The sequence below is a fragment of the Rhagoletis pomonella genome, unplaced genomic scaffold (assembly GCF_013731165.1).
Source record: "Rhagoletis pomonella isolate Grant_MI unplaced genomic scaffold, Rhpom_1.0 Rhpom_scaffold_00003, whole genome shotgun sequence".
NCBI classification, from domain to species: Eukaryota; Metazoa; Arthropoda; class Insecta; order Diptera; family Tephritidae; genus Rhagoletis; species Rhagoletis pomonella.
Genome location: NW_023458557.1, coordinates 98,973,826 through 98,985,138, shown reverse-complemented (window position 1 = coordinate 98,985,138; position 11,313 = coordinate 98,973,826). Strand labels below are relative to the sequence as shown.

The window sequence follows — 11,313 nt, the reverse complement described above, 5'->3', positions numbered from 1 at the left end:
GCCTTATTGTTTTTTAAACGATACACAAAACTTAAAAAAAAAAAAAATCATTATGATAAGAATTTTAAAATATTTTAAAATATTTGAAAAGTCATTTATTTAAGGAGCCAATATACATATGTCGCAAAAGAAAAAAGTGGAATGCGTATAGGCATTGAAACCGCTAGTGAGTTTCATTTGTGGTTGACCAGGTCATAAAAGCAAAGGTCAAAGTGGATACAAAGCTTGAAAAATCACATGGACAGCCATTGAAAGCATTAAATTTGCCGCTGAAACTCACAGAAATTTGCCAGGAAATGGAAAATTTTTCGCGTCACAAGTAGAAGAAAAGGCTAAAGGAAATATGTTCACAGAACGAAATAAAATACCGTTAACGAAGACCAGCAAAATAATTTATTCTGTATCAAGGTGAAAGGCGGTAATTTAAAAGTTTAAGAGTCTAAAGAAGGAGAAACACAACTTTTTAAATGAAAATAGGAAATTACTTCCAGGGCTTCGCAAAGTCGCAAAGAAGTTGCGTATTTCTTAAGAAATGGCTTAGCATTCTTTTGCGGTTTATTTGAAAGCAAGAAAACGAAAATGAAAAAAAAAACGACTCCCAAAAACAATTCATTTAGCTTCTTTTGAGGCATTGGGAATTTTAAGCCTTTTTGTGCAGGAGGAAAAACCCGAAATATATTCGATATTTCAGACACAATTTTACACAATTTTTCTTGCGCTACAAAGTTTCTCAAATACACGTAATTTAAATTGGCTTTCCGCTTTTCTATTATTTTGCTGCTCATTTCTCCTCAAACGCCGCTGTTTTCATCTCAAGTGAGTTTGCTCAACTCGCCGCTGATATAAACACAAAATAAGCTGATGGGATATGAATATAGATGAACCTGTCGATGTTGGCGGCATTCGAGTGCTGCCGGCAAAATTACAACAACAACAACAACAACAACAACAACAACGAAACCAAGAGCAACAACCAGCATAAACTAGAAAATAAATTACAAAAACAATGTTGGAAAAGTTCTTCTGCCTGCTGCCAATGCAAATGACAAGTGTGACGCCAATGCTTTGTTGCTATGCCTTTGTATTGCCAACCGAAAAATCGCCGTGAAGCAGAAGGAGATGAGTGGAATAAGAAGGAAGTATGAAGGACTTGAAGGACATGGGATTTTAGTGGCACTCGTTGTGGCAACGAAATTGACATTTTAAGCTATCAAACGGAAAATGGGCGCAGATAGCAGGGAAGTGATGAGAAGGAGCCGCATGCCTGCATAGTAACGCGATGTTGGCGATTGACAAGCGAAAAGTGAGTGTAGTGCACATACATATGTATATTGAAACATTTTGAGAAAAAAAACAACAAAAGCAGTTAAAATTGTATAAATTTTGTATTTATTTGAGTGAGCTGAAAAATTCATCTCATCCAAAAAATGGAATTGACTCGTGAAAATGTTCGTACGATGATTTTTTACTTTTGGCGGTGAAGCACCACACTTAGCCACTGTGAAACGCTGGTACAACGAGTTCCAACGTGGCCGTCGATCCTTGCAGGATGAATTTCGTGAAGGCCGTCCAAAAACTGTTTTTATGCCAGAAACAAGTCACAAAGATTTGGATACCGCATAGTTGCCAATTGCCCAAAAAAGGACTCGTGTCGAAAATTTAAAAAAATTGGTTCAAGCGAATGCAGAAGTGTATTAACTGGCAGCCATTTTCATTATCATTTTACTATGTTTTTATTATAAGGCGCCATATATAAAAGGCAACCCCCGTACAACCGGAACATCTTAGCGAAATAAATTCTCGACACTATTGAGACTGTAGTGATTAAGGTGAAAGTATCGAATTTATAAATAAAAAATGAATACGGAAGCAAATAAACCCCCATCATATGCTCAGCACAAAAGTATGCAATGATAAGTTTTTATAAATAAGCAATGTGACAAACGGAAATAAAAATGCTTGCTGGTTTCCTCCTCTCCTTCGTCAACCGCTTTGGCAGCCGTACGTGCCACACCCTTTTCAAACTCCCATCTTTCTCAATTGATGTTGGCTGACAACGTCCGACAGCGACAGGTGTCAATACACAGCATAGATGGCATACATACATAGATGTTGCGCCTAAAATGCGACTTCTTCATAGCATTTCGAATATTACTATGGACATGTAGGTATTTATGTGAATCGCCTGTCCGCAAAACAACAACAAAAAAGAAAAAAAATTACCATAAAACATATTTCTTTTTGAAAAGATATTCGAGTTGAGTGCAAGGCATAATGAGAAATTCTTTTCTTGGCAAACGACAGCATCACTAGCTCCTTTAAGCCCACCGCTATTGCCACACGCTCACTCTCTCTCGCTCAGCCAGCAAACTGCCTCATTATAAATGTGTACAGACTCAATTTTCCTGCTAACTAGGCAAATGCGGGTGTACGGGTTGCGAGCGGTTGCCAAGGGTAACAGGACAACAACTACAACGAGGACGACGACAACGACAACGACAACGACAAGTACAACAGCCAACAGCAACAATGTCAAAAACTGACACAACTATGTTCTATGGGTACAAAAGCAAGGCGAAGACAAGAAAAAAAAGGTACTCGTAGCAGCAGAAAAATAGCAAAGAGCGTTTTCAAGTAAAGCATAATAATAATGACAACAAAGTAGCAGCAGGAGCAGCAACGGTAACAACGGCGGCAGCGGCAGCATCAACGACAGAGCAGTATTGCAAGTTGAATGTTGATGACGATAATAATAACTGCCAACATCCGGCCGAGTGGTGGCCGAAGCAACAGTGGTGGTGGTGGGGGCCGAGACTGTTGCAGCAAGGCAAATGTTAAGAAAATTAAAAATACAAAAACACGCACACTTTTCTATGACAGCAATTGACGTTCGGTAAGTGTGAAAAATGTCAAGCGAAAATATGTAGATGGTCGGTCGCCTTTGTGCTTAAGCAGTACGCCTTGAAGCGTATCGCTACGGCTTGGTAGTGGTCTACTGAAGCGAGATTGGAGTGAAGTGTGAGCTGTGGTGCTACACGTCTTTGCAGTTAAATAAATAAAGTTGCTGCGGAATGCTATCATTTGACTTGAAGCAGCAGTATGTACGTTTTCTAATGATGAAAATAAATAAAATGATAACGGTCCATAACCTAAAGTTTATTACTAAAATTTTAGAGTATCAAAATAGTTTTGCCTTTCTATACCTATACTTCTGCTTAGACCAGCTAAGCTAGTTCGTTTTTCTCCAACAGGTTGTCAGAGATAATTTCTGTGAAATCGAGACAGACATTTGTTTAAGCCGTAATGAGTTTTATGAAGCCATTAAGGCACACAGTTCAAAGGCTACAGCAGGCTTTCAAAGAAAGCTAGAATATCTGCGCATGTGTCCAGGAGGAAATGAAAATGTTTAGTGAAGGCAGACAATTTTCAAGATTCTTTGACGCCAGCCCCAAATGACAGCGTGACTTTAGTCGAATGACATCGTCTTATTACATCCAGTTGGTTGTTTTTTAGTTTGAAGTGGAACTTAAGGCTTTGAACTTGCTTTTCATTTTGGTTCTACAAAAATTTGTGCTTTTTGGTCGATACCATAATACTTCCTCTCATCGAAGTGATGCTAGTTATTCAGACCAAGTTCACACAAGTCTTTCTGCTTTTACTTCTTACGTTGTGTTCGTGGATGCCCTTCTTTTAATTGTCGACCCATGTGTGCCGAGTTGAAGGTTATTTTCAATGTAGCTTCATTTATACGTTTATTCGATTTATTTTCCATCGAAAAATGTTGCCTTCTCAGAGCCCTCTACGCACAAATAAGTACTAGGGAGAGGGCAATGAAAAAGCAAGATATTTTAGAAAAGGAAACGGTATCTACACCGATGGCTCAAAGATAAAAAAAGGAGTCGGCTCGGGTCTGTACTCCAAGGATCTTAGGATCTTCAAATAAGGCAATCACACGGCCTGCCTGATAACTGTAATGCCTTTCAAGCGGAGACGTTTAGTGGTAAAGTCGGAAGTAGTTCGGAAATTTCATGCAACGTTGGCTTTCCTGAGTCACGCAAACCCTCTCTCTGCTGGGCTCCGGAACACAGCAATATAGAAGGGAACGATGTAGCCGATGAGATGGCTAGACAGGGCCCGGAATTGCCACCGATTCCTTTTTTACTAAGGTGGATTGAATAATACACCACAGCTCTAAGTAATGAGCTTTGAATCAATCTGGACGACTGGAGTCGTACTGAAGAACTATTAACACTAAAAAAACAACTGCTGTAAGGGCTCTCACCATTACCGGTGCTATAGCACAGGGCACTGTGCTATAGCACCAATGCACCATCAATGGCGTTTACCAACAAGTTCCCTCTGCAGAAGTTGTCGGGATGAGGATGAAGAAGAGGCGATTCTTATGTGAATGCCCAGCTGTCCAGACAAGGCTTCTGAAGTATTTGAGATCACGCTTTTTCAATAGCTTGTAGAAGATAGCGTTGGTGAAAATATCGAACATCCACGGCTTCATCCGGGACAGACTTTATACTGACAATATGAACTAGCCTCGGTTAGAAGGATGTGCCTCCTCCTGGCACTCACAGAGGGAATTCATAATGAGCAAATCTGCTTTCGAGTGGAAGTACGAGGTATTCGTACGCGCCTTCCTAACCTAACCTGACCCAACCTTGGTCTCCGATAAAACAACCTTCTTTTGACTCCTTATTTAGGTTTAAAAATATTGCTTGGACAGTTTTGGTATCTTAGATGGTTGAGAGAGCTCCACACGATTTTGGACCGAGCTAAAAGTAACGCTCACCGCCACTATACATAGCCCTTTTACTTTTAATATTACTGGGACTCCAAATTTAGACATGGCGTGAAATCGACGAAAAAGTGGTTGGTGATGATTGGCTTCCAAACTTCCATACTATGAACAATTTTTCCAATGGTGTATTTTCCAGACCTAATAACATTCTGATAAGACCCAATCAGTGGGTTCAAGAAGGGATTAGAATTTTCGTACAGAATTGTCGATAATTTTCGAAAACTGCAAGATTTCGCTTCTTGTGACTGGGCAAATCTAAGTAAATTAGGCCGAATTGCATCTGTTTGCCGCCGAATTTAAATATGTAGCTCATGCGGCACACCGCTGAGTGTAGGGACTTTGTTGGTCTTGAGCCGCATAATCGTTTTGCTCACCTCGTGAGCGTCGTCCATAAAATTTGGTCAGGGTCAGGTTCTGCTTCTTCAAAGTAGTCACTGGTTGGCATTCAAATGCGTTGAGATGTTCTTCCTCCAGATTTCCTCCACCGTCTCTGTAGTAACCAGCCTCTCTTGAAAAACCAAGAAATGCTCAAATTAAGTTTAGCAGCATTCAATGTGAAGTAAAATTATCACAACGGAAAAATTTCCATCGATCCATACACTGGAAATTGAAATTTTTTATTTTTTTTGATAACAAATGGAAGGAGTATTCCTTAGTTGTTATTATAAAGGGAGGGGTATTTATGTCCAGATTTGTAGAATATGTTCCCTGAAAAGGAAAAACTTAGAATGCCCAAGGGCATTCCAAATTTTATGTGCCAGCAATCCATAAGAGCCACTTAAAATCTAGCCCAACCTAAGACAGAAATCAAATCTCTAAGATCGCTTATAGTGAATGAGAACAAGTCAGAGATTTCTTGACATTTCTCTTGGTTTCATTACCAGCGTACAGTGGCTTGGCTGATGAATTGGCAAGGCAGGGCACCCTTGAGGTCATCTCCCCTAACAAGGAAGATACAGGAAATCCTGCGGCAACCTCTGGACTGTTATTGAATATTTTGGCTTTTATTCGGCTGAGCTAGTGCTGTGCGAAAACCCCGATATCCGAAGTTGTAAAGTCCTTCTGGCCGGTAGTCAAGCACCAACTATTGTTTCTGGCAAAATTCCTGACCGGAAACTATGCAATTGGAACCAATCTGCTGGGACATTGCTGTATTGTTTAAACATGTCGGCTCGTATTTACTCAAGACACGCGAGCAATTCTGCGGAACTTTACTTTGACCTGCCGGCATTTTAACCTAACCTAGCCTAAGAATTTTAGTCTGGCGATTGCCGACGGCAATTAAGGCCTCAGAATCTGAAGGCGGGCTTTTGCGCAACAAAGAAACTGCATCACAGAAGAGTTCTTTAACACGGAACCCAAACGACATGTCGTATCTTTCCTGCAGAGAGTTTTTAATGATAAACCCAACATTCAAGGTCTTTCTATTTTTAGTACAACCTTGACATATAAAAGCTTTAGTAGCATAGCGTCACTAACCCTTAAACCCAATAGACAATTTGGTGTTTGTACGTAAATGTTCCTCAGTACTTCACAATGGGCACCAAAATTGAGCTCTCCTCACCGATTTGCATTTCTGACCCATGTCCAGTCATCCCATCCACCATTTTATGCTTTGTAACTCTGAAAGAGGATTGATATGACTTGGCGATATCATGGAGATACAACATTTTCTGACAATTTACGGTCTCACTGCCGTGGGCTGCTTTAGCATTTTTTGATACCACCTGCACATTTTCCAATTTTCAATTATTTTATTTAGCTGCGTTGCCAACTGGCGCCCAACAGCGACGGCAAGCGGAAGCAGAATATAAAAACAAGGGAAAGAAGGTGGGAGCCAGCCACACTGCCGCCACCCACCACCACAACAACCGCCACAACACAACACACACCCCAATTGAACCCAGCCTATCGGCTATGCGGGTGTCAGTCGCATGTAAAATGGCTATCCTTCAGCGCTACTCGCGTTGTGTTTTGTTGAATAAAATATGTTCAAAAATTGTTGTTGTAATTGATTTGTAATTTAAATGAAAACACATACCCGCAAACATTTAATGATTGTGAATTTTTAACTAAAACCTACCGTCGGTCGCTTAGCAAGAGCTTGACTACCGGAACATAGGCGCTACACACACACGCGGTGACGCGTCACAAAAATCTACACACACGGTCCCTGTGGTGGCAAACGCGGGCGCGACGGATCTCAATGACGATGGAGGTTACGGTTACGACGCTAGCGTGAGCTACGGCTACGTAGGTGGAGCGGGGAGAAAGACGTATATACGCACGCAAACGCAGAGCTAGTTCTGCGACGCAGGACGCGGCTTGGCTTTCAAAAAAAAAAAACAAAAAAGAAAACTTTGTTTGTGTTGTTATTTCGTTTGGTTGTATTTGTTTTTCGTTTTTCCGTTCCTTTTTTCTTCTATTTTTGCAGCTGCTTTATTTCGAAAACAAAGCTGCAGAATTTGGTTTTGTGTTTCACCTTGTGCCTACCAACAATTTGAACACAATTTTTTTTTTCAATTCGCACCAAATTTTCGCTACACAAAATTTTTCAAATTTTATTTTCTTTCAAACGCAAAATTCTCGTAAATATTTCTGGAATTTTTTTTACACATAATTTTATACACTGCGAATTACAACAGCTTTGTATTTCTGCTTCTCAAAATGTGAGACATTGAAAATACGCGCGCGCTATAGTTCGCGTTCCAAATTGACCCGACGACTGGAACTCCATGACTGACGTTTGACATCGAAAAAATTTCGCTCCTAACCAACCAGCTAAATCGAATCGGCCCAAGCACCACAACGCCGCCGCCTCGGTTGCTGCCAACGCTAACGCTCTCTGCGACGTCAATGACAGCTGTAGCTGCAGCATGTGCGGATGGCTGCGGCTATGGCTGCTAAAAAGCACAATCAAACGATTACAACAGTTCCGATGGCAGTGCCGCCATCGTTCTCATTTATGCCTGCATCCTTTCGTTTTTCACTCGCAGTCGTGCTTTCATGCAGCCGACTGTGCCAGCTGTGACGTAAAGTTCTTCGAAAAAGCTCTTTTGTAACTGATGCGAATACCATATACACATGCCGTCACATACACACGCGCACATCCATACATACATACATACATACATAAACGCTGCTGTCGTGCAAAAACAGACAGTTCACGCACTTCCAAAGTTCCATATTCTGGCGCCTTTCCAGCAGGTGTGAAAGTTCCAAAGTTCCAATTTCATAGACTGTGCAGACAACGTGTGCGCTCTGAGGGTTGCCAATGCGCCTGAATGGGGGATGGAAAAAGTACTGCACAAACTTTAGTACTGTTAGAGGTAGTTAATGGTGTGGGGATAATGTCTGGGTCGAGTCTGAGCCAGGGTAACGCGGGTCTCTCGTGTCAGCTGAAGCTCATTGTCTGCGTGTACGTAGAGATTGGGCTTCTATCACAGCATTCACGAGGCGTAACTCACAGAAAGTGGTAACGAACTCTCTATGAAAGGAAGATTTGCAATTTAAATTACTAAAATAGAAGTTTTGAATGTAAGAAATATGTACTAACTAGCTTATACCCGCGGGTTTCACCCCGCGCTTTTATACAAATAGGAAAAATAATTTAATGATGTTAGATTTTATTTCTGTGCTCATTTCGTTATAGCTCGTTATTTTCATAAGCGAGTTAAGGTATTTAGGCCGTTTAAAACTATGAAATTATAAAATCTCCTTTCTCCTCCCTCTAAGTTTACCTTAAAAGGTTTCCAGGTATACGACGCGTGAACGTGAAACCTTCTTGGAGGTGCCACGGCGAGTTCTAATATTTCCAACTCAAATTTAGTCACCTGGCCTTGATAAAATACCACTTCTCATTACTGTAGCAAATGCCTCAAGAGAGCTTTAGATTATAAGGTCGAACCCGGCTCTCCCTTTTCCATTTAATGAAATTTATACTGTCTTCCACAAACACTTCCAGGGATATGTGGCAAGAAAAAGTAAATTTGTACTGGAAGTGCCACGCCCCTTTTTCTTATAACCCTAATCTTCTTCCATGAATTTAGAATTGATTTTACATACCCCAGTACCAAGTCCCAGTACTCTACCATGATCACCTCTAGAGATAAGCAGTATAAAACAGTAAATTTGTACGGCAGGAACCATGTCCCCTTTTTGAATAACACAAATTCTTCTCTATGAGTATGGAATTAATTTTGTATACACATCTCGGTGCCAAGTTCCAGTCCTCTGCAATAAACACCTCCAGTGATATGCAGCATAGAAAAATCAATTTGCATGGGAGTTGCCACACCACCTTTTCCAATAACTCTCATTTTTCTCCATGAGTATGGTATTAGTTTCACATACATACATGCATACATATGTATTTCCATACCAAGCTTGAGTGCTTTACCCCAAACATTTGAAGAGATATGCAATATGAAACTTTCAGTCAGTATGGGAGGTGCTACGCCTCTTTTCCAAAAACGTCCATTTTTCTCCGTGTATATGAACATGATTTCACACAGTGTTGGCAAACTGTTAATCTGATTAACGATTAAAAATTAACGATTAAAATGTTAATCGCGTTTGACGATTAAAATTAATTAGTCGTAATCAACTGTACGATTAATGATAACATTTTTTTAATCGTTAATCGCTGGCTGCGATTACGTTTAATTAATTTAAAACATGAATCGTTAATCCAATTAAAAATAAGATCTGATTAATTTGTCTAGTTTGTCCGAGTTTGAAACCAAACACCAGTTATAGTAATTATTTTGTGTTTTACGCTTATAAAAAGCACGTAATATAAAAAAATAATAATTATTGTTATTAGTAATACATAAACTGGGAACTTTTACAAACCTAGTTTGTAAAACGTTTGTTGGTATACATATATCTTAATGAAAATGCACACCAAATTGCTTAGATTGATGAGGAAACCCGACTTAGCCATACTGGATTAACTTGCTTTGTGTGCACAGGAAAATTCCAGCATAACTTAATTAATCACCAAACCTACTTGATCAAATTAAGAGTTAATGATTAAAAATTAATTTTTTAATCGCGATTACGGTTAACTGTTTAGTCGGATTAAAATTAATCATGATTAACTGTAATCAGATTGAATTTAATCGAATTAACTAACTAATTAAAACATCAATCGATTAATGCCATCATTGATTTCACATACATATCACTATACAAAGTTTCAGTTTTCTCCCACAAATACTTCCAGAGATATGTATGTAATATGAAAATTCCAATTTGTATGGGAGGGGCCTTGAGTTATCGGACTCACTTTCAGTCTAAGACCATCCTTCCGAAATCCGTAGTAAGTATACTAAATTCCGTTCTGATCGGAAAACCGGTTAAGGAAGTAGCCTATTTTTCAATCCAGGTCATAAACCATCTTTGAGCTAAATTTAATTTTCAAACAGGTGGCAATTCTTAAAAAAATAGCCTATTTTCCAGTCTAGGTCATAAGCTATCTGTGTGCATACTTGCATGCAAATCAGTTCAGTAATTTCCACGTATTAATTTAATTAAAGTTTCCTAATACGTGATAACTCTTAAAAAAGTAGTAGCCTATTTTCCAACATAGGTCATAAGCTATCTCTGTGCGAAATGTCATGCAAATCTGTTCAGTCGTTTCCGCGTATTAATTTAATTAAAACTTTTTTAACAGGTGGCAACTCTTTCGAAAAATTTGCCTATTTTCCACTGTAGGTCATAAGCTATCTGCTTGCAAAATTTTATTCAAATCCGTTCAGTCTTTTCCGCGTATTAATTTAATTAAACTTTTTTAGCAGGTGGTAACTCTTAAAAAAGTAGCCTATTTTTCAACCTAGCTCATAAGCTATCTGTGTGAAAACTTCCATGCAAATCAGTTCACTCATTTCCGCGTATTAATTAAATTAAACATTTCTAACAGGTGGCAACTCTTAAAAAAAGTAGCCTACTTTCTAACCTAGGTCATAAGCTATCTATGTGCGAAATGTCATGCAAATCCGTTTAGTCGTTTCCGCGTATTAATTTAATTAAACTTTTTTAACAGGTGGCAACTCTTCCAAAAAATTAGCGTATTTTCCACTGCAGGTCATAAGCTATCTGCTTGCAAAATTTCATGCAAATCCATTCAGTCATTTCCGCGTATTAATTTAATGCAACATTTTTAACAGGTGGCAACTCTTAAGAAAAGTAGCCTATTTTCCAATCTGGGTCATAAGCTATCTGTGTGCAAATTTTCATGCACATCCATTCAGTCGTTCCCGCATATTAAATAAATGAAACTTTTTTAACAGGTGGCAACTCTTAAAAAAAATAGCCTATTAACCAATCTGGCCCATAAGCTATCTGCGTGCAAAATTTCATGCAAAGCCGTGCAGTCGTTTCCGCGTGATGATTTCCCAAACATCGAAACATACAAACTTTCACATTTATAATATTTATTAGATATAAATTTTGGTTGGATGTATGTTACCACACAACTGTGGACCACCTCAACAGATTTC

The 11,313-nt window shown here is 39.2% G+C and overlaps 1 protein-coding gene across 2 annotated transcripts in view; it reads right to left on the bottom strand.

Moving 5' to 3' along the window:
- Positions 1-7,683, bottom strand: part of LOC118735949 (gamma-aminobutyric acid type B receptor subunit 1) — a 448,224-nt gene extending 440,541 nt beyond the window's left edge. For both annotated transcript variants that reach the window (XM_036466004.1, XM_036466006.1), the window contains exon 1: positions 6,894-7,683. The gene's annotated coding sequence lies outside the window, so the exon portion shown is untranslated. The remainder of the gene's footprint in view (positions 1-6,893) is intronic.
- Positions 7,684-11,313: the final 3,630 nt, after the last annotated feature.